General features: G+C 33.6%; 1 protein-coding gene across 2 annotated transcripts in view; it reads left to right on the forward strand.

Annotated features, from left to right (window-relative positions):
- The window catches only part of LOC118197677 (cell adhesion molecule Dscam1-like), a 952054-nt gene that overhangs the window by 190417 nt on the left and 736719 nt on the right, over positions 1 to 24918 (forward strand). The window lies entirely within an intron of this gene.

Below are 24918 nucleotides of genomic sequence, written 5' to 3' on the forward strand. Positions count from 1 at the left end.
GTTTTCTTTTTTCCTGTGTTAAGGCAACAAAATGTAGAAAGCATACGTAGTTATAGACATATCTAGTTTCAGAAATCAGCTGCTAGAGCAATAAAGATAAGGTGTGATCTGAGAATTCCTTTTCTTTTTTCTTTTTTAAATCATTTTTCTGTGGTCCTTTCTAATACAGAATTTGATTGCTAGAAATAGTCTTTTTTTCCTGTGCAAAGTAAAATCTAGAAATCATATGCAATTATAGACAACTCTAGTTATATAAATCGACTACGACAGCAATAAAGATAAGGTTTAATCTGAGTAAAAAATATTACTATAAAATATTTTCATATTTCATGAATAAGATAATACTGTAATTAAAATAAAACATTCTCGTAAAGTTGAACGTGCGTTCGCATTTGCACGCCCTTGTCTTTGTACTTAGCATTGTTTTGGAAACCGATGCAACAAATTTATGTATTTATTATTACTATTTTATTTACTTTGCCATGTAGCTTCAGACTTAATGCCTAAAGAGGTGATAATGACTTATTGCTTTGTAATGTTCCGACCTATAATTTACAGCTAAATGTGTGGAACCTTGAGAACTGGTAAACGAATAATCGCTTAGTTCAGAAAGATAAAAACGTAAACTCAAGAAGGGTTAATTACCCTTTTTTGCTCAAATGAAGTTCACAGTCGGTTCTCTCTCAGAACGTAACGAAACGCCTCTACTTGGGATTGAACTCAAGAATGCTAAGAAATAAAAATTAACTAAACTTAACTAAAGAGATATAGCCGAAGATATCCCAGTTTTACAGGAGTTGGCTTCTTAACGGCGAAGCTATCAAGCGCCTAAAGTACGGCCGAGCGTAAAAATAGCTTTAGAGAGAGTACAGCCAAAAGGCGAACGCGCGCTGGTCAGTATCTCTGGCTTTTTAATAAAGTCAGTCGAACTTCAACTTTAAATACTTATTTACCCGCGATTCTGGAAACAAGTTTTGACAGGAAATTGTAAGACGGATAACGTATTTGTACTTAGCATTAATTTGAAATTAAGACGGATAGGATATAACGTATTTCTCCCGCCTTCTTAGCGAGCTTTCGTGGTGTAGTGGTCAGCACGCTCAGCGCGTAATTGATAGGTCCGCGGTTCGATTCCCTGCTAAGGCGTTGTTAATTTTCCATCTTTCCTGCTTCCAAAATGCCTAATGTCTCTACAGTGGCGTCCGAACTAAAAGGGCCTTGGATGAGGATTCTCCACACCCAGGATTTGGCAATTCGGTCTCCTAAATAAACCCAGTTGCCCTTTAAAAAAAGGGGGAGTATATAAGTTATTTCTCCCGTTTTCTTAGTATGCCTTCGTGGTGTAGTGGTCTGCACGCTGAGGTATTCCAGAGATCATTGGTTGAATTCTCGGCGAAGGCGTTTGCTCATTTTTCATCTATACCGCTTCCAAAAAATACCTAATTCTCTACAGTGGCGCCCGAACTAAATTGGGTGATGATTTTCCTCACCCAGGATTTGGCGATTGGGTCCCCTCAAAAATCCCAGTCGCCCTTTAATTTTGAGTTAAAGGCATTATATTTTGGAAGCAGGAAAAATGGAAAATTAGCAACGCCTTCGCCGGGAATCGAACCGCGGACTTCTCAATGACGCGCTGAGCTTGCAGACCACTATACCACGAAGGCGGGAGAAATACCTTATACACTCCCTTTTTTAACTGTTAAAAACGTAGGATAAACCTTACAGCTTCATCATCAGTTGCGGGTCCTATGAATTTAAAATTTATTCATAATTTCACGATTCTGCTCTTCACGAACAGAGGAATTTTAATTGATTAAACAAGCACTTATTTGTGTCCTGCTTTCTTTTTATAATGTTCTGCAGTCATTAGGTTTGTTTTGAAGCAGGAGACGTGAAATTGTGCAATGCATTCCTCGGGATTTGAACCCTGGACCTCTCGAGTACGCAACAAGTATGCTTCCAGGTATACCATAAAGTCATGAGGAAAGGAGGTAGAAACTACCTTTTATATTGCCTCTTTTAAAGATCGACTAAGGATTAGGGAACCCAATCGCCAAATCCTGGTGGTGACGATTTCTCGTCCACCACCGTTTAATTTAGGGGCCATTTGTAGGGTCATTAGTTTCACAGGATACGTGAACAATATGGAGCTCCGGGACTTGAACCTTGGACGTCTCGAATACACGTCGAGTATGCTTCCAATTATATCACGAAAGCACGTGAAAAGGAGGGAGGAAGTGCATTATATACCCTTTAACCCCTTTTAATGGGCGACTAGAGACTAGGGGCCCCAATCGCCAAAACATTTGTGCTACCTTCGCCAGGACTCGAATATTGGACCTCTTGAATAAGCATCGAGTAGGCTTTCAATTACACAACAATGGCATGGAGGAAAAAAAAAAGGGCGGAAGATATACGTTATAGCTTACAATTTTGATTTTTACATACACCACATAAAGCAAATGCGTCACTCCACGAAAACGAGTAAAAATGTAATTTTGTAATAAAACACATATAGTATTTGTGTTCTTGTACTTGTATAATACTGTATTCTGTTATCTTATTATGAAACATCCCACATTAAATAACTGAAGGCAAATTTATTTGTTTCCAATATTTTTTCTTGTCCTGGAGTTCTTTTTGCTGACTGTCCTTATGTAAAAAATTTCCATCCTAAAAATGGCTATAACCCGCCATAAAAAAAATAAATAATAACAAAATATTGAAATGTAATTGAAAAAAATCGTATATTTTTATTAATTTCTATATCATTATGAAACATTTATATACGTTTTTGGAAAATTTTCCTGATATTAAACCTTTTTTGCGATCATTTATTCGATGCATTTGCGCTTTTAAAATTTTTGCGAAGATTCTACCAAAACCTATCTTAAACATTCTCATTGCTCTCTATCATCATTAATCTTAAGAAAGAAGGAGAAAACTTTTTATTCGATTCCATTTCCTCAGAAAAAGAAAATAAAACAGCTCCATGTTGTCTCCTCCAATAGCAAGCTTCAGTACTGTTATTCGATCATTACACATAGCAAAACCAATAACAAAATTGTTCAGCGTTGTAATACGAAAATATTTAACTGTTATGACACTGAAAATCTGCACACCTTGCAACCATTAAAGGAAATCCATTGCAGTTCTTTCATTAGTTTTTTCTTTTTAGTTTTTCTTTTCCTAAATTTCATAAATCATTAATCTTGAAAAATAAAGCTTGTCTCCCACAGTATTTTAATCGTAGTTTTATAGGATGCAATTTTAACTTTCATTATATTAATGATATTCCAGAGGAACTTAATCACATCGAATTTCCAATTTTTTTCCCTTCCTCTTCTTTTCATAGTAAATTGAATTTAATCCAAATTTATTTATCTTGTGATTAGCATAAGCTCGATGTGCGTTATACTGGTTTCATCTTGAATCGCTTTATGGACGTCAGAAAATTTTTAATTTGCTTTCTGAAATCTGATAAAATTTACTCTGGGACTACATACGAAAAAGCGTTTGTATTTAGCTTCATGTTTCTAACCCAGGCTTCGATGTGAAACACAAAGTGCAAAATACAAACGCGTTTCTTTTAAAAGTGACACAAATGTAACTAATTTTTATAATGATATGGGATTTCTATGACGCTAACACAATTTCTCTTAAATTTACTTTCGGCAATACTTCACTGCTGGATCAGTTTTATTAATTTTCTGACAGGCTTGCTCAAAAACATCAAATTTTTTATGGGATTACCTGCAGTTTTCGATTTATCCGAGATCTAATTTAAAATATTGTTGCTCTTTTAAAATTGTTATACGGGTTCATGGGTTTGGAATGACTGACAAGAACATTTAACGAAGAATCAAAACACGATTTATTCACTAGTATTCCACAGGAAAGTTCCAAAGACATATTTACAGTCATCGAAAAACTAAAATCATACATAAATACGCTGAAACAATCAACAACACAGCCTCCAGGCTACAAGCGTGAACACAGCTTCACGGCAAAGCACTAAATTACGGCCCCGACTCGGTTCGGTAGCTCTCGGAGCTCAAGACACTACTACTGAACCCAATGTAATCTCGATACTCTCCACGATACACTTACGATGCACTCTCGATACACTCAAGTTACACTTGATGATAAAACTCACGATACGCTGATTATAAACTGACGACACACACCTACTTCCGTACAGGCAGGGTTTATATAGCTTTTCACCTGCCTTCGAGAACATTCTGGGGTAAAAAAGCAAGAATTCGTTCTAGGATGCTCATGCTCTGTCTATGGTATATCGCCAGTTTAGTCTCCAAATATCACCAAATGGGCGATTTCGAGCGTAATCTGGCAAACCTGCTTTCTTTTGCCATTTTCTGGCAACCCTAAAACCGCTTTGCGCGGAAGCTATTTTATCGCAGCTGGAAATTTAGTAACAATATGTATGCTGTTCAACATTTAGAATGAAAGAGAATCAACAGACAGACAAACAAACGATGTCTAAACTACCTTGTTGACTACATCACCCGCCGCCCAGTCAGTATAGTGGTTAGTGGCGCTAACAGCAGTATCGGTAGCCACGGATTCGAATCCCGAAGAAGGCAGGGAGGTGTATAGTTCTGGTCGGTAAGGGGACATTCAAAATGGAAGTTACCTACGAAACGGTGGTGGGGAAAGAGGAGTAGGAGTTTTTTCGATGCGTCGCCCCAGAATGTTCTACCTCAAGACTGTGACAGAACTGCAAAGTTTATTGAGGCGGAACTATACCACCAATGAAGAAATTCTGGTGTCCCATTCCCTTCTACCTGTACTCGTACCTGACTACATGACTTTGATATGCGCATCCAGAACAATAACTTCCATATTTCGGTTTGTAAAGTTTTATCACATATGATCAAATGTTAGAGAAGCAAAATCCGAAGTAAAGTACAAGAACGGTAATACTGCTAATAAACTTTTGCATTCGTCTCTTTAGTTAAGTCAGCTTAGTTGAACAAATTTACTCCTCATTATAAACGTGATGGATAATTATACAACTAAGTTCAAGAAATGTTTGCTAATAATTGTAGTACAGTAATTCAAATGCTTGCAGTATATTTCTGTTTCATTTTTATACGTATTAGTCGCATTTTAAGTAACAACTTTTGAAACATACACACTTGTATCAGTACTCCTGACATTTCTAGAAGAATGAAGAGAATGCCTCTTTTGGCATTTGTCAAAGCCTGGACGTCACGCCGCGTCATTTGGAAAAGCTTGTTCTGCCTGAAATCGTTTATCCTCTTACTACTATCTCCGTAATAGAGAAAAATGGGATTAGAAGCAACAAATCTGTTAAAAAAGGCGACTGCAGCGGATAGCGATCTAGTTTTGATCTAGAAAAAAAAAAACACGGCATCGAGACAAATAACTGCAAGATGCTTAACTTCGTTTGCACTGCAATATGAACTACAATGTTTTGGAGGCTGTCACCTCTTACATTTCTTTTGCAGAGAACACCCTATCTATTCTAAATAGCTAAATTCAATTTGTGCAAGTTTCAAGCATATAGTTCTCACGAACATTTTGAATACAGGAGTATTTCTTTGTTTCATTTCAACTTATAATAGTTAGTTCTTTTCCAGCATTTACACGTATTCATTTAACTTCACGAAAATTGCACATCGTATTAATTAAAAAGTAATTCTTAGAAGACAGTATTATATATATACTCGTATATATATAGAATTTACCAACCCCCCGATCAGTTTACAATAGTTATTAAATGCGAAGTTGTTTCGTTTATGACTCAAGTAAGAATAACTATACCAAAGAGATATTTAGAAAGAGGAATTTAAGCAAAGTAGCTAGATTTTAAGTGAGATGAATTTAAGTTAAAGTACTGTATAGAATTCATTACGAAAATGGTAGTTCCGTTAATTTAAAAAAAATAAATTTCAAAATCGTGAGATATTATTGGAAGAGTGCGTAGTAGTAGTATTTTCTTACTTGAGTAAAGTGCCCTCCCGACACTTCATTCGCTTTTAAACATACTAATTCAAAGTAATCATAATAAACAGAATGCAGCCATTGCAAGAATTATTGAATATCAAGCAAGCAGAAAAACTGAAAATTTATTTACAGAAGGCAAGAAGAATTCGGATCAAAATTTGGAATGAATCAGAGTGGAGAGAGGAAGGTCAATGGAATAAGTTAGTGGTAGACGGGGACTTAGGCAATTAGGCAATTTATTACGATTAATATATATATATATATATCGTTTGCGTGCGTACGGATTCATAGCAGATTGAATGCACAAGTCCGATAAAAGGTTAATAAAATTTATTATTATCAAAAGAAATATAACAAATTGCTGGAATTTTTCTCAGAAATATTTGTACAAGTGTTCGCAACATCACGCAGTAATAGTCAGTAGTTTTACTTTAAATAACTATAAACGTTAAATAGAACACAAAGCACAGCCCCTAGAAAGCTAATCCGATCAAAAATAACAACATCAACTAACTAAACAAGTGATTTGAGATGTTTCTCTCCGGCTTTTTAAAGCTTTCATTCGGTCGCGAGAGAGTTCTAGTAATTTCTTTGCTTGTCGAGATTTCTGGAAACCAACAAGAGAAGGGAATTACGGTTACAGCTAACACAGTAATCAATTACATTTATTCAATTTCAATACGAATAAGAGAGATATCCATTTATTCAATAATAAATGCATGTGCTCTTATATTTGTACTTGTTCGGCGTAGCTTTCTCTTAAAAGTTCTCACGCGCTGCATTGCACGAGGAAATAAAACAATTTTAATTATAATTTTCCTAAAATTAGCTATCTAAATACAAAATTCGTAACAATATATATATATATATATACATATAATCATAATTAAAGGGGAATACTCCTATTAAAATTCTTATATTTCAAATTAAAATAATAAAGTAAAAGAATTACAATTTGAAATCTAAAAAAAATTCAATTTACAAATTCATAATTTTTAACGAGTATTAAAAATTATTTTAAATTAAAAAAATTCTTTACTTGCAATGGCTAATAGTAACGGAGATACATAAAATATTGAAAAAAAATTGTTAATGATAATAAAAGCCATATAACGAAAATTGCTTAAAAATTAAAAACTGAAAAGATAATTGAATAATACCCAGTCTTCAGGAGGAATTAGCTTATTTCACATTCGATCAAACCTTTCAAACATTGTGTTCGTCCTTGCTATGCATATGCAAATCGTAAGTTTAAATGAAATTAAATATGTATTATTATAAATGTATATTTATATACTATATATGCATTCAAGTAAGATTATGACACGCATATACGTGTGTGTATGTATATAAACTTCCACCATGCTATAGAAAAATTTAGATTTCGTTAAATTTGATTAATTTTGTTAAATTATTCGTTAAATTCGTTAAATTGCATCATTGGGCCGCCTATAACAATTCTAGCCTTTTAATTTAAGGAAACTAATTCCTTCAAATAAAATAAAGGGAAATTTATACTAATTCTACCTTAAAAAATAACATCAGGATAGACGCTAAATTTTTAACTGAAATTAGGTTCTGAGAAAAAATTATTTAAATGAGAATGCCTTTCACTAAACTTCTTGATTTTATATCTAACACTAGCGAAAAAAATCATCCAAAGCAACATAATTTGATAAGCTTAATTTTTATATTCTTATTAATTATGAACATGAAAAATTAAGTTAATATACTTTAAAGATCTTTGTTGTTCTTTAGGATACTTTTCTTCAGTACTCAATAAAATTAATAAAGAAAGCTGAATAAAATTATTTTGCTTATTTCATTCTACTAAGCTTTATTTATTTATTTTGATACTTTTTGTTTTATTTCATTTTATTTTTGAAGAAACTAATATAACCTTTATAAAAGAAGATGTAAGTTCTGGAAAAGATCATAAAATGAACTTATTTGCATATTTCAACGCAGCAGCTACCAAAAAAAGGAACTTTTTTCCCTTGTAGGAACGCTACTAAAATAGTACGGGTGGAATTACGTAGTCTCTTGAACAATTTAAATTCCTGAAACGGAAAACGCATAAAAGCAGCCACGTCTTTTCTTTTTAAAAATAAACGAGATTGATTTCTTTCCTAGCTTTTTCTCTTAAGTGTTTTCTTTGCACGACAAAAAGAAATGCAAATTAGCTTCCTTCATAAAATTTTACAGTTAATTGCATTTTACCCAAATTTCTTCACGCTGAAACTTATCCTCATTTGAAAACAATTGTTTTTATCGTGCATTGCATTTATGTTTTTCAAAAACATAATTCTCCATAATTAATATAAAATTTTATACTCTGATATAATTGAATGTCTTTAAAAATATATTATTTGTGTATAGCGCTCAATTTTTCGAGTTTTTGTAAATATGCTGCAGTTGATTTAAATTGATATGGAGGGGAAAAATAACTGGAAAACATATCTTCCGTTTTATTCGTATTTATTCTTCCTCAAATGTGGTTTTTTTCAAATCAGAAGGTGAAGCTGAATGAAGATTAAATTAAAAATGTAGAAAGTGATAAACAGAACCATAAAAAAAGAAAACAAAATTCAGTTATATTGATCGATGGTTTAACTTAGATGATAAATTTTATTTTACATTATTAATATTTTCATTAATATTACTTTGCAGCTGTATATTATGTGTATACGGATTATTACTCTGTGTACTTGCCAATCTGTTTTATCTGATTCTGAATATATGATAAATTGTTTTGCCACATTGTCTGTCGATTTTGCTATTTTTTTCTGCTAAAAAATTCAATAATCTACTTTTTTCAAAAATGTTAGAAATTCCATTTAAAAAGGTGTACATTTCTTCAGTCTAATACCTTATATTTAGTATTTACAGAGTGTATGTCTATTGTGCAACTACGCAGTGATAAGAAATGGGAGGTAGAAAATAAATGAAGTGAAAAACATGTAAAACAAAGGGGAACTCAGAGAGCCATCTTGCCGTTAACGGTCGGGGAGATTTAGAATGAAAACCTCCATAAATGTAACTCAGTGTATGCATGCTGTAAATTTAAATTTGGGTCTTTAAGAACTGTGACGGTTGTGGAGAATCTGATATTGTGGCTGAAATTTAAATCTCGCTCATATTATTACAAATAGGGTTGATGCAAGTGAAAACATCAGCACACGACGGTGAAATTCATTTATTTAAGCTTACATATGTTTTTATATAAAACTGAATACATGGTTAATAATAACTGAGGAAATCCAATACTGCTATATACAATTGACAGAAGCACGTTACGATGTCGGGAAAATGTTATATAACTTCTTTAATCATTTCTTCGGAAACAAAGCCTAAGGGAATATCGCAACAGCAGATTCTTCTAATAAAAATATTTATTCATTATCTTTAGACCTTGGAGGATTGGGAACAAAAATGTAATCAAATGTAACACTCGAAGAGTTTTCGAACAAAAGTGTCTGACGTTTTGATTTAACATAGCTTTCTTCTACCTCGTTATCAAGCTGAAAATTTCAAATGGAGCTCCAACTTCAGATTTAAGATTTTTCAGCAATTTTTAGGAGCATCTTAGATAAAGAACCACTCTTACATAACTAGCATTGTTGAAAAACGCATTAAAAAAAGCAAAAGCAAGACTTGCTTTAGAAAATATTTAGCTATTCTTTCTATTTCTTTTCCTTAAAAATTTAATTTAGTTAAAAAAAAACTGAGTGTTATTTCCAATCTACCTTTGGAAATTAAAAACTTCGCATTAATCTTTACTGTAATTTCCTTTCAGGAGCACTAGTATATTTAATGCATTTCAATCTATTTAAATTGATTTAATTTATATTACATTTTAATTAAGATACAGATACTTCAGTATACGTCATTTATAGCACTGAAGTGTTTCAAGCTGCCCAACCGGTATTGCGGTTAGCGTCGCTGACTGCCGTGCCGAAGGGTGGGGGTTCGAATCCCAGAGAAGGCATGGATGTTTGTAAATGTATAGTGTTCGTACGGCATGGGAGCATTCTAAATATGGGGTGATAGACCTCTCGAGAAGCTGGTGGGGGAGGAAGAGGGTGGGAGACCCTCAGACCCGTCCCTCCGTTGTGCTCTCCATCAAAATGGGGGGGAGGAACTGAGCTAAATCACACTGTCACCTGTATGGTGCTCAAGGCGGTTGCCAACGACAGGAGTATCTTGCGCACTTCACCGAGGAATTTCGTGGGCTTGGGCTGTTGCTACTGTCAGACAAGTGGGCATAAGTAACGACAACAACAACGAAGTGTTTAAAAAATATAGTGTTGCCTTTCCCAGGTATTTAGTTTTCTTATGCCACGTAAAAATTGTATAATAAACTATAATATAGCCAATTAAAGCGTCGCTGACTGCTAATTAATCAATTTATATTTTCACCTTAGCACTCTGCATAGAATTATTCGCTATTCATATATTTTATAATTATCAGATATTTAAGCATGATAAAGCACTTAACAGATACTGATCAAAGACTTCCTGTGGTTATCGATCCAGTTTTAACGATACTTTTAATCAATGTCTCTAATTTGAATGTGAACGATATGATATGTTTTGAAGTTTTCTTGAAAGCCGTGAAGACTCCTTATAAACGTTTTGTAATTTATAATCTTAGCAAAAGGAATAGCTCTTATTTGAATACTAGGATTTCTTTTAAGTTGTTAGAATACAGAAGTTGAATTTTAAAAACTCAGAGTTATGAGGTCAGTTATTGTTGCACAAACTTTACTGTACAGCAGCAGGAAAGGACCTTTTACTGAATCTCTGTTATTAGCGTGTAAAGAGTTAAATCTTTCCTGCCATATGTAAAAGTGATAAAACGATCAGCACATCCATACAGCAGCTGCGATGTCTCGATTTCCGGTTTTAGCAAAAGCATAGTTGGTTTTTTATTTTATTTCTGATTTTTCGTTATTTCAATAGATTTAATGACTTGGGATACTACAAATAACCCGCAAAATAATTGATACCACAAATAACTGAAAGACTGACTACATTTGCAAATGAAAAGGTCCTGGCCAATCGTACTCTTTGAAAGAACAAACTAAGAACTCTTTTTTTTTTTTTTTTCAATCATTTCATTGTAATCCAAAAAAGATATCTAGGGATACGTTAAACAGCAAATAGCAAAACGTCTTTCAGCAAATAGCACTACGTCTTTCAGCAAATAGCAAAAACGTTATAGACTAGACAGGATGAAGAATTTCAAGGAAATTCTTCGGGTATAGCGCAAAGCACTTCTTTGATTCACTTCCTGTTTTCTAAAATATTATGTTTCCACTTCAACGAAACTAGCTCACCTAAAACGCGTTCCAGCAATGATGCCGTACTACTTGCGTGTTGAATTTATGACTATAGCTCAGATTTTAGATCTATACATGTATTGCTAGCTTTCAGAATAACGGAACACAGCCGTATAGAAAGCATATCTCAAAATCATGTTTGAAAAATCCAATTTGGTGGCTGATGGTTAGAGCAAATATGTCCTACAGACCTCGTATGTGATATTGCTCAAATGTTTGGCTTCTCAGGATAGTTTTAAAGGTATGAAGAAGTCAAAATAAAAAGACCTTCCAAACCATCAGCTTCTTTTTATCAAGTGCTTACACCTATGTTTGTGAGGTGTACAGAGAAGTGTAGGCCTGGCAGTTTATTTCTATGTAGATCGAAGGGAATACAAAATGTTGTGCCTTTAAATGTAACTAATTAACTTAACCCCAAAAATTTTATTACTCTGAGAAGTGCGTACGTAGCGTTGTGGAAACAATTGATCAGCAAATGTTAATTTCGGTCTGAAAAGAAATCAGGCATCACTTTTTGCAAATGCAAGACTTGCGAATGTAGAAAATACACATATGTCAGGTATCGACATTTTCATGTGCTTTCAAAAATAAAGTGAACTTTATATATATGTTGATTATATTTGTTCAATATAAGCTAACTACTAATTATGTCAATGAAGTTTACCTTGCACATTATTTTAGATGTTACTTGCAGTATGAAAATATCGAAAGTTTACATTTTCTATGAAGAGGAAATATTACCAAATAAATCTACATTTTCATTTATGTCATCATTATTTCAAACGAGTATAGACGTTCTGTTGAGTCATTAGGTTTTTATCGATGTAAGAACGTGAAAAATGTGCAGTGCCTTCGTTGGGACTCGAACGCCAGACCTTCAGAACATGTGTCAAGAGCGCTTCTAGTTACACCACGAAGTCGTCATATTCTGGTTTTGGCGAATTATCGTCCACAAATTCGGGTATCATTTTTAGATTTGTATGCTGTAAATTTCGAATACGCTTCGAGTGTGATTTCATTCACATCGCAAAGGCATATCCAGTTCCCAGATCTTGGTGGTGGCAAATTATCGTCCACCATCATTCAGTTCGCGAGTACTTGTAGAGTCATTAGTTTATCGTTGCAGGAGACAGTAAAATGTGCAATACCCTCACCAGGATTAGAAACCAGGACCACCCGAATACGCATCGAGTGTGGTTCCAGTTATAGGGAAGCACGCAGGAAAGAGGGTGAAATCACCTTATAGTTCAATATTGTTGCGTGCTAATATATTCGTGCACGAACATATAAATTTTGGTTGTTTGACCTTCCTTACAGAACGCATCAAACATTAATTTCTTGAAATCATGATTATAATTTTATTTAAAAATTAAAACGAAGACGCAGTGATAGCTATGGAAAAGCAGTAATTAAACGTATGGTTCAAAAATTCTTTATTTAGAAATTGTTTCTGTAGTAATTCAGCACAGCTTCGAAATAAGAGAAAAAATAATGTAAAATTTGTTACTGTCAAATTTAACACATATTAACAATATTTGTACTGTTATCGAATGGAATAATAAGAGCCTTAATTTATCTCATTTTGCTAAAGCCTTTTCAAGAGTGATATAAACTGAAACATGAAATGTCCCTTAACATGTCCAGATAAATTTTTGATGTGAAAGCAGTGCATTAAATATTCTTTAGAATGCATCTAGAAGAAGAGTAACAGTTTTAAAAAGTAAATATTTATTGATAAGAATACTTTTAGATATTCCGAAATTTTCTGCAGTTTCCTGGAAAGTAATCAAGGTAGATCAATAGATGTTAATTACTTCATATTTATTTAGGCAACAATTTTACGCAAAGGCTTTCAAGCCAGAACATTTCACTTAATGATCTGGAGAAAAACGAAGAACGCAACGGTTAAAGAGTAAGAAATCCTGATACGTGGAATTTTAAATAGAAAAGTTCACAAGATACCGAAATAGAGAAGAATGAAAATATTTATAAACTTTAAAGGTGTGAAAGCAATAATTAAAAAAAGCAGATCATTATAAAAGCAAACAGATTTTAAAGAGAATGTGCATAAATGTATATTTTGAGCTTGGCATTTTGTAGTTAATGAAACTAGAGTAATTGTAGTCTTAATATGTGGCAAAAGAATAAAAGGACGAGCTTTATGAATTGCTTAAGCTTTTGTGACTAATCTCGCTTGTCTGATATCAGAACAAGTCCACGAAATTCATCAAGGCAAGAAGGCAAGATTGTGCCTGTTGTTGGCAAAAGCGTTGAGCACTAGAGTCTAGAGACATTAGGTATTTTTTTTTTGAAGCAGAAAAGATGAAAAATAAGCAACACCTTCGCCGGGAATCGAACCACGGATCTCTGGAATATACGCCCAGCGTGCAGACCACCACACCACGAAGGCATCCCAAGAAGACGGGAGAAATACGTTATAAGACATGTGACAGTACGATTTCACTCTTCCGTCCCAGTTTTAAAGGAGAGCGTTCAGGGAAACGGGTACGAAGGTCTTCCTCTCCTCTTCTCCTACCCCCATCCCCTCGAGAGGATTTTTGGCTCGCCGAATATTTTGAGTGCCCTCATGTCGCAGAGACAATATACATTTACAAACATCCATGCTTTTTCCGGGATTCGATCCCGGGCCCTTTGGTACAGCAGTCAGAGTCATTATCCACTATCCCGTTGGGCGGCACTTTTCTATGGCAAAGTGTTATTTTATTCTTTTGGACTATGATGTTGACAGTTCCCGAAAACTAGACCATTTGAAATTATGCATGGTGGCTGATGTACCTTCTAATTATTTTTCGGGCTATATTACAACTAGGAAATAAATATGTATAGCGCTTAAAACAGCTGTGAATTTATGTTTTCATAGATATTTATTAAATGAAATAAAAATTGACTTTTCTTTATCAATTAACATATTTTGGGTAAACGTATGCCTTTTTATTGCTAGATTTTTCACTGCATGTTTTCAGCTTGTACGTAAAATTCTCTAAAAGCTGCTCAGCTAACTGCTTTTAATGAAAATTTTCAGCTACAGTAAAACTGATCATACGAAACGAACAACAGTTAGAAGCAGAGCACAGATGCATTTTGTAATGTAATAAACCTATGAATACAGACAATAACCTCAGAAAGTACATATGAATTGAATGAGTGAGCCCGAAAGTGCTTATTTTATATTACACCCAATATCTGAAAATAATATTTAAATTAAATCTGTTATGACACTCGCTGATTTTGACCTGAATAACTGTCTTGTTTTATTTAATTATGGCAAAACATGCTACGGCTGTCTACCTAAGGGAAGGAATGATTTCATGAAGAATTTTTAAAAAGAAATTACTTCGTATCCATGTTGCATACGACGAAAACAAAGAAAACGTCCATGCAACCGTAGCCCGTTCATCCGGAATCGAACCCAGGTTGAACTACCAGTGTTCATCGACGTTACTACTCGGTCTCTGGTGAGTGTGCTAAATCTTTGAGAGTCACACTTGAGTACAACGGCACATCGCTTAATACTGTTTCATTAAACAAAGCTGAAAGGAAAACTTATAAACGGAAAAAAAAAAAAAGAAAAAAAAATCTGAAATGTTTCAGATTTTAAATTACGTCCAAAAAGGCGTTTTTTAACATTTTGTGTGTTACCTTTCTTTATTAAATATCATGTTCCTCGCACTTAAACCATAAGATCCAGTGCAACAGCAATATCGCAAAATAGATTTAAAACGAGCATATCTTTAGAATTTCCGATACAGAGACTCACGCGCTGGAGATAAAAATGTTTTTTCTGCACAACGTTGCCATTGCTCGCTTTGAAATCCTTGAGTTTGTTAATCAAAAATTCGTCAAAGTTCTAAAAAATAGGAAATCGATCATAAAACAAATTTCAAATTTCAAATTTGGTCTTCCACATGCTCATATTCGTTGGAGGATTACGTTATTCAAAATTCGATGACTCTATGTACCGTTATTTTATGACAATGTGAGAAATATACATACATTTACGCAGATTTTCATTATTTAATTTCTTCAAATATAATGCAGGACTCTAACATTTTGTGGCAACAGTTTGAAAAGTGAACCGACATTTATGAGTCCGACGCAAAATGCCAAAACGAAACTAATAGTCCTTCGGGATTCAAATCCCTTTGGACTAAAAAAAAAAAAAAAAAAAAAAAAAAAAAAAAAAAAATCTGAAATTTTTCAGATTTTAAACAGTCTTGCGAGCTGGAGATAAAAGTATTTTTTTTTTCTATATAACGTTGCCATTTCTCGCTTTTAAAGCATTGAGTTTGTAAATCGAAAATTCGTTAAAGTTTTACAAAATATAAAATCTATAATAAAACAAATTCCAAATTTGGGATTTCAGATGCCCATATTCGCAGTAGGATTTCGTCATTCAAAATTCGATGGCTCTATGTACCATTGTTTTATCACAATGCGAGAAATAGACAATCATTTATGCAGATTTTTCATTATTTAATTTCTTCAAATATAATGCAGGACTCTAACATTTTGTGGCAACAGTTTGAAAAGTGAACCGACGTTTATGAGTCCGACGCAAAATGCCAAAACGAAAGCAATAGTCCTTCGGGACTGAAATCCCTTTGGACTAATAAATAAATAAATAAAAGTAGACAAATGGCCGTCTTAGTTCGGCTAATTCAAAATTTTACCAAACTCCATATTTTAATGCCCTCCAGCGGCTGAGCCGCTGAACATGTTGGTTCTGATCTGGGTTCGATTCCAGGCGAATGGGCTGGCTGCATGCACGTTTCCGTCGTTTACCCCATGGACGTTTTCTAAGGGAAACTGGCTCTTATACATATCTAACATATGTAAGAGCCAGTTTCCCTTAGAAAATCCTCCACGAAGGTATCTCTTCCCTTAGACAGATAGCCCTCACGCGCTTTGCGATAATTTAATAAACTAAACCAATCATTTTTCCCCTGTTTCTAAAATTTCATTAGTTAGTCATTATTTTAACCATTCCAAACGGATAAATGTCTGTTTAATATATTAAAAGATACATTAAGCGGATATATATTCTTACCATTCCAAACAGATATAACCTCAGATATAAAACAGATATAAAATGGTATCTCCCAACATGTAATAGCTTTTCAACTTCTTGTATTATACGTCTCTATGCACGTAACCTAAAACTGTGTTAAAAGTTAGTTAGTTTGAAAACATTCGTGTATTTCTCAATTTTTTATTAAGATATATTACTCAGAAAAATGAAGCAAGTAAAGTAATATATACTATCTTTTGGTGTTTTCGTACTTGTTTAAACATCTTTCATTCAGTATATTTATTCCGGGATGTGTTCAAGTCCCTGAAGAGGAAAAACTTCGTATAAACGTGCATATATGCTGTGCTCGGTTAAGAATGAAAAGATGCAAAGCTATATTCAAATTCAACATACCTAGCATGGTCACGTCATTTCTATGCTAATATTATTCATAGAAATGCACACCTGACAATTTATTCAAATTGTAGATCGAAGCGAATACCAAATTATGTCACCTTCCTTTTAAATTGCCTAGTGACTTAAATGCCATAAAATGTAGTTTTAACCACGCAGGCACAAAATGAAAAGCCCTTTTAAGAAATAAGTGTCTTTCACATAAAAAAATAACATCTTATAATTTTTAGCAGCAGTAGCGTTACTGGCAATGCTAATGTTTTGTTAATGAGAAAAACATGCTTTTTTTCTGTAAACAAACATTTAATAGTTATCGTGCACAGCTTAATATCTAATATTTCGATTTAGAAGCATATCCATATATTGAAATTAATTTAAAAGGAATGATATAAGTTGTTTCTTACCCATTCCCAAATTAAGTAATTTCTTCAGGACTCTACTTTGATATAATGTGTAATTTTAAATGCTTTATTTCTTGAACCAATGTCCTGTTCAGTGTTATTTTAAATACGTTTATAGCGTATAAAAATAGACTAAACGGGGAGAGGTTAATTTAGACAAACTGCGATAAGGACCAAATCCCTTTTGCAATCCAAGAATTTGCATCTATAACTTACATTAATTATGAAACTAATTTAAATACCTTCATTGCTGATGTCAATTAATATATAAGCAACATAAAATGTAATAATAGAAAATGCTGCGCAATTAATGTAATATGGTTGTGATTCAAAATGGAATATATTTGCTACTGTTGTGACTTATGTCACTTGTCTGACAGTGAAATCAGAACAAGCCTGTGAAATTCATTATGGCAAAGATTGCAAGATTGCACCGGTCGTTGGTAAAAGCGTTGACCACCATACATGTAATAGTGTAATACATTGGGGGTACACTCAGACACTCCTGGCCTCGAAGTGGCCTCATGGTAAAAAAAAAAGAGTGACTCCCCCAACATACAAGTAATAGTATGACTCTGCTCAGTTCTGCCCCCAATTTTGATGGAGAGCACCCTGGTGGTGGGTAGGTCCGCCCCCAGGTCTTCTACCTGAGGGTGGATCTTCTACCCTGTGGGCGGGTCTTCACCCCTATTCCCCTGCAATCGATCTCTCGAAAAGGCCTTCGGCTCGCCGCTTATTTTGAGTGCCCCCATGCAGCACAGACACTATACATTTACAAACATCCATGCCTTCTCCGGGTTTCGAACCACGGCCCACGGTACGGCAGTAAGCATCGCTAACCACTATACCTGTTGGTCGGAAGAATATATTTTATTAAACATATCGAAGGAAATCTCTTCGAAGTGTTTGTTTATTTTTTTAGTTAAGAGATTTCTGAGAAATAAAAACAGAAAAACTGGCAAAAGAACAGCGTTGCCACTTAAAGGAAATACATTCTGCAAACCACGTGCGCAAGTGATCCAGGATAAAAAATTTACAGCTATGTTTTAGAATATTAAATCTTTTATTAAATAAATTTCGAGGTTATGGTGTTAATTTACGATAATGGGGCTAATTCTTCTACACTTTTACCTCTCTGTCATGAACACCTCATTTTAAAAATAAGATTTAATTTCTGAAGTACGACCTTCTGAAACAAGTGGGAATATTACAATTGCTGATCTTCAATGTTTCAGCTTTAAAGTATGCATCCTAATTTCAGAAAAGTAAGTATTAAAATAGCAGCACCTCAACCTTGAGTTTGATGTAGATTTAATTTAATATCTTAATCGATTTCGAAGGCAACCAGCTACCGGTCTGCCTTCATCAGGAGCAAAGAAATCTGTAGTCGACTGCTTTCATCAGACAGTAATTTCTTTTTAAAGTTTAACATTTTTTTAAAATATTTAGTTATTTATTTATTTTTGAAATTTTAATGAATCACTCTTCTACATCTTACACTGTAATATGAGTTTTTTCGAATCCAAATTTTTTAAGCAATAATCATGATATTTAAAACTGTAACACTAATTTTCTCTTTCCTTTGGAACAAGTGGATGTCTAATGAAACAACTAATTTATTAGCACAGCCGATTTTAATGCTAATGATTTTGATTATGTAAACGAACCTCGTCAAGTAGTTTAATATTTTATATATGCGTTGGAAATTAAGCGCACTTGATTCTTGAATTACTTTCCATTGCAGAGTTTATCTTGATTAGCTCTAGTGATGATCTCCCAAATTTGCATCCTGCAACTACGAAAACTAATTCAGCGTTCACGTTCTGAGTTCAGACCCTATCTCTGTGATACAGCTTGAATCTCATCAGCGTCGCCTTCTAACAACTATCAAAGGAGACGTTAAATGGGATACGACGTTTGCGGAAGGCTGCAGCAAACGCCAGGCTTTAATTTCCAATTCTGTGTAATAGTCAGCCTTGTTTACGAGGAGCAGACCTTATATATGAAGTTTGCGGCTCAGTTGGTCGTTAAGAGCCTGATTAAGGGGTATTAAGGGCGAAGTTTAAGGGAGTTTCAAGTTGTTTTATTCCAGGTATGTACTTGCTAATTACTGAATGCAGATATTTAACTATCAAGCTTTGAGCTTGTGAGGAGTTATTATGTAAATATGTACATTGGTTGGTAATGCTTAACTGAAACACTCATATGATTTTATTAGCTATTTTATTTGCATTCCGTTTGTCAATAAGAATGACATATTTCCCAAAACAAAACTGTCTTGGATGCAAATGTTGCGAATTTTGTACTTACGTAGATAGGTAATTTTAGTAGAATTATAAGTAAAGTTGCTGCATTTCTTTTATAACATGAAAAATCTAAAGAAAGGCTATACGGGAAAAGAAAGAATACAAGTTGAAGTGCAGTTAACAGACTAAATGGGTATCTCGATAATTTGGCGAGATATTGCCAAGCTGACAAAGATTTTGGCGACTTATCTTGTTGCCAAATTTGGCCATCATTTGGCGAAATTTCGGTCCGGTCCTTGCATCCCCTTAATATGCATTGAAATTTAATAAATGTAGTTGACCACTATAGTTGTAACCGTAATTCCACCCTCGTATTGCATCTCAGTAATTTTGAGAAGCAGAAAGTTCTAGAAATATCTTGGCGACCGGTTGAAAAACTATATAAGGCTGAAAAGAGAGCATCTAGGCTCAGTTGCTTAGTTATTGTTGTTGCAAGTTGTTAGTTCCGCGTGAACTGATATATCTGAGTTAGTTTTCTCGTTAAGTGAGCTTTGCATTGCGTTGTGTTTAACGTTCTTAGTAGTTTGATATGTAACTACTGATCGTACGCTGCGATAGTGTGAACTACCGTATGAATAATTCTGCGGAAAATTACATAATATTTACGTGTTCATTAATTTTTAATCTCCTGTCTATCGATTTGATGAACTAGCATCATCAAAAATACGAGTAGTTCTTTATGACTGATTTGTCTTTTAATTCGTTTTTGGTTACATTTACAGCTACGAAATACGTCTCTAATGCAATATAATAATATTTCTCCTGCAAAAACTAAATGGATTTTGGCTTTTATTCAGTTTCAATGAATGAAATGAAAAGAAAATTATAATTTAAATATTACTTTTCTGATAGTGTTTTGTACTTCTCTGAATAACGAAACTCTTTTGTAAAATAGGGCATTTTATTGGTAATTGTAAATTTTAAATTGTTTCATTCATTTAAATTTAAAATAAAACTTTTCGCTAAAAATGCAGTTTGCTGTATTCAGTTATATGGTCTTGAATAGAACCATTCATATTTTGTTAAACATGTAGCAATCATGATCACAATTGTATATAAAACTTTTGTATAAAAGGTTACAGCCGAACATATTGCGGCAAAAACATCGCGGACGAAAACGTCGCGGAGAAATCAACGCAAGGCGAAAACATCGTAGTACAAAATATCGTCGTCGAAAATAAAGCGGTTCAAAAACTTTTCAGTTTAAAACCATCGTAGTCGAAAATATTTTGGTAAAAAATAAAGTACCTACAAATCATCGCATGACGATAACATCGTACACATGCGTTTTTCAGGTTTTAAAATCTTAAATGCATTTTCGCATAAAGATTTGTAAGCGCAAGAAATGTTAACGACACTTAAAGAATAAACAGAAACAAGATATAATTTTCATCAAAACAATATCAGATTAGCAAGAGTGAAAATAAGTAATTTCTTAATTAACTAAGCAATTTTTATAGTGGTGTGTGTGATTATGGCAAAGCCTCGAGGGCTATCTGCCTAAGAGGAGGGATGCCTTCGTGGAGGACTTTCTAGGGGAAACTGGCTCGTATACACGATACACATGGGGAAAACCACGAAAACACCCATGCAGCCAGCCCGTTCGCGGGATTCGAACCTCGGACCGAACTACCAGTGTTCAGCGACTTTACCGCTCGGCCGCTGGTGGGCCCATTTTTATAGTGGTAAACTCGTGCAGTTATTTATCTTCCTTTTTCTGAACATTTTTAGTCTGCATTTTTCATGAAAAATTATGAGTAAAACTTTATGAAAAAAGATTAGTATATTAATGAGCTTTGTTAATTAACTACGCAATTTTAAAATTCTGCTAAATGTTTTAAGTTGCATTAATTTTCTACTCATTTTCAATTTTTAAATGCTTAAGTTTCCTTCTTAATTTTCAGGAAAAATTTATTAGTTCATTCAAAAATATGAAATATAAAAGTTAAACTATCCCTCTTTCCTTCTTGTGCTCCCAAATCATTATGAGAAAATGCATTTACAGATTTTAAAACCTGAAAAACGCATATGTGCGATATTATCGTCATGCGATGATTTGTAAGTACTTTATTTTTTACCACGATATTTTCGACGACGATGTTTTTAAACTGCAAAGTTGCTGAACCGCTTTTTTTCCGATGACATTTTGTACCACGACGTTTTCTCTTTGTTTTCCTCTCTCCTACGATGCTTTGTACCTTGCGTTGTTTTCGTTAAGAAATATATACATACAGATATGTGATAAAAGCAAAATTTAAAAGTACTGAAGTGAGATGTAGGAACAGTGATGGAGTAGATATTTGATACTTAAAATGTAGAATTTATCATGACTAGGAAACTTAGTAAATATTTATAGCCGCAGTTCACTTGGCACTCTTATCGTGCCTATTTTCAGAGCAGTTACATTTTTAAATATTATTGTGATGGAAGAGAGCCTAGCGAAATGGCTTCCAAGCAGCACAGAAGTTCAAGCTTTAAAGTACGCATTTATCCAATGTAGCAGCTCACCAAAAGGATGGTTTTGGTTTACAAAGTTTTCAGTTTCTCAGAGTTTACATTCCGAATTAACTACGTCAACAGCATTACACAAGCTTTATAGCATAGATTAATTTAATTAAATGACACAGTCCAGAAATGTTGTAATTATTTTTAAAATAAAGAGGAAATAACCCCGCAAAAAATTCTGAAAAGTTTCAGATTTTAAATTACGTCCAAAGGGGAGTTTTTTATAATATCTTGTGAGTTACTTTTATTCATTAAATATCATGTTCGTCCCGCTTAAACCATAAAATTCAGTTCAAGAGCAATATCTTAAAATAATTTTAAATGGAGCATGTCTTTAGAATTTCCGGTACACAGTCTTGCGTGCTGAAGATAAAATTATTTTTAGTTTTGTACAGTTTTCGGGTTTTTTCTCCCCGTACATTGCTCGCTTTGAAATCGCTGAGTTTCTTAATTAAAAGTTCGTTAAAGTTTTGCAAAATGTGAAATAGATAATAAAACAAATTCCACATTTCAAATTTGGGAATACAGATGCCCATATTCTCATTAAGATTACGTCATTCAAAATTAGTTGGCTCTAGGTACCGTTGTTTTATCACAATGCGAGAAGCATACATACATTTAAGCAGATTTTTCCTTTTTTAATTTCTTCAAATATAAAACACGGCGATAATATTTGGTGGCAATAGTTTGAAAAGTAAAACGGACGTTCAGAGTGATTCGACGAAAAATCGCAGACTGAACACAATAGTACCTCAAGGACAAACCTCCTTTGGCTTAATAAAAAACAGCAATTTAAAAGCTATTACTAAATTAAATTATAAAGCTGATTTACATATTTTTTACCTTGCACTTATATATATATATTAGGAAAAGAAATGTTACATTTGAAGTATAATAATAATGTCCCAATAACCGCATTCAAAATAAAGATGAAAAGGAAAATGGAAAAAATTATCTTTTTTAATTTTAATTTAATTATTTTAATATTCTATTGTGTATTTTTTCAGAAACGCTCAGTTTCTAATAAAATATAAAATTCCACTTTTACTTCTCAAATATTACTTGATTGTACCTTATAATTAATTCTGGCAACAAAGCGAGCAAAACTCGATAAGGAAAACAGCAGTAAAAGAAATTGTTTGAAGTATTTATAGAAAGCATTCATATGGAAGAACCAGAGATTAAATGTATGCATTCATCGATCTTAGTTTCATGCGGGTATGCGAATCATGCACGTATCTCTCTTATTTTACTAATATATCGCATGTCTTTTGGAATCAAAGGAAACAAGATAAATAACTTATTTCTGCCTGCATGTTTTAATAATATGATGTATGAATTCGTAGAAATCGAAAAAAATCTTGATTCAATTTCTGTTTACATGTCAAAAGCAGCATGGCAGATAGTGACCTAAGTGTAATGATGATAAGTTCTGATATGATACCAAGAGAAAATGAATCAAGCTCAACGACAAAAAAATTCATAAATGCTAGGAGCGAACAAATGTTTTGTCTGGGAAAAATACATGAGGATATTTTTAATGGTTCAACTATTTTAAAGGATATGTTCGTAACGCAATATTGAAATCTTAAATTCTGGAAGAGAACTACTTAAAAGTGTTTTTAATTTTTGCTATGAATTCTAATAATGGATCTTGCGTTTGGTATTGATTTTAACCTCATAGGCGCATTATTAATAAACACACAATTATTAGCCCGAAAAGGCGGTAACCCAGAATGGCTATTAGGCTGAAAACGGCATTTTGTGGCATTTAACTACAAACGGCGAATCGCTTTGTAAATTGTGGCCACCAAGCATTTTCACCCTGTATTATATGTAAAGAAACTAATTAATATTTAAACTGCATGAATACAGGAATGTTTCTCGCAATGTGCAAAAAAAGCAGTACCTAGCGTCCTCGAATTTTGAATAACAAAATCCTCCACGTGAACATGAGCACCTCGAAGCCCGAATTTTGAATTTGTTTTAGTATCTGCTTAATATTTTGTAAACCTTAAGCAAATTTTTGATTGACGAACTCAAGGATTTCAAAGCGAGAAATGGCAACACTATGCAGAAAAACACTTTTATCTCCAACGCAAGAAACTCTCTGTCTTTCGAGATAATATTTTATATAACTTCTTTTATGCGTTTCAATAATGTTGTCTCACTTTTATGTAGTAGATCTTAGCTTTGTAGAGACATTAGGTTATATCGAAGGAGGAGATGTGAAAAATGAGCAATGCCCCCGGCCGGCACTCGAACAACGGACCTCTTGAATACGCGTCGAGTATGCTGACTACTACTCTACAGGTTGCATGCTAAGAAAGCGGGAGAAAAACCTTATAAGCTAACGAAATTCTGAAGAAATACAATGAAGGCTAAATTTTCGGTGCATTTGTTAGTTACATTATTCTTGTATGCACATGGGAAAAAATCTAAAATTTTTCAACTTTTATATTACGCCCAACGGGACATTTTTTAAGGTTTTGTATGTTGCCTTTATTTATTAAATATCACGTTCTTCGTATATAAACCATATAACTGAATTCAACAGCAATACCACAAAATAATTTAAAAAGAGTATATCTTTAGAATTTCCGATATACTGTCTCGTGCCCTGGAGATATTTTTTTTTTTTTTTTTTCCGTACAGTACTGCCATTGCTCGCTTTGAAATCGTTGAGTTTCTTAATCAAAAACTCATAAATGCTTTACAAAATATGAAATAGATAATACAACAAGTTCCAAATTCCAAATTTGGGTTTCAAGATGCCCATATTTGGGTGGAGACGTACGGTTTTCAAAATTGGATGGCTGTAGGTACAACTGCTTTATCACTACGCGAGAAACATACATACATTTATGCAGATTCTTCATTATTTAATTTCATTAAATATAAGACAGGGCGATAATATTTGATGGCAACAA

The sequence above is a fragment of the Stegodyphus dumicola genome, chromosome 9, assembly GCF_044657685.1.
Source record: "Stegodyphus dumicola isolate Sdum_Otavi_A_Nest chromosome 9, ASM4465768v1".
NCBI classification, from domain to species: Eukaryota; Metazoa; Arthropoda; class Arachnida; order Araneae; family Eresidae; genus Stegodyphus; species Stegodyphus dumicola.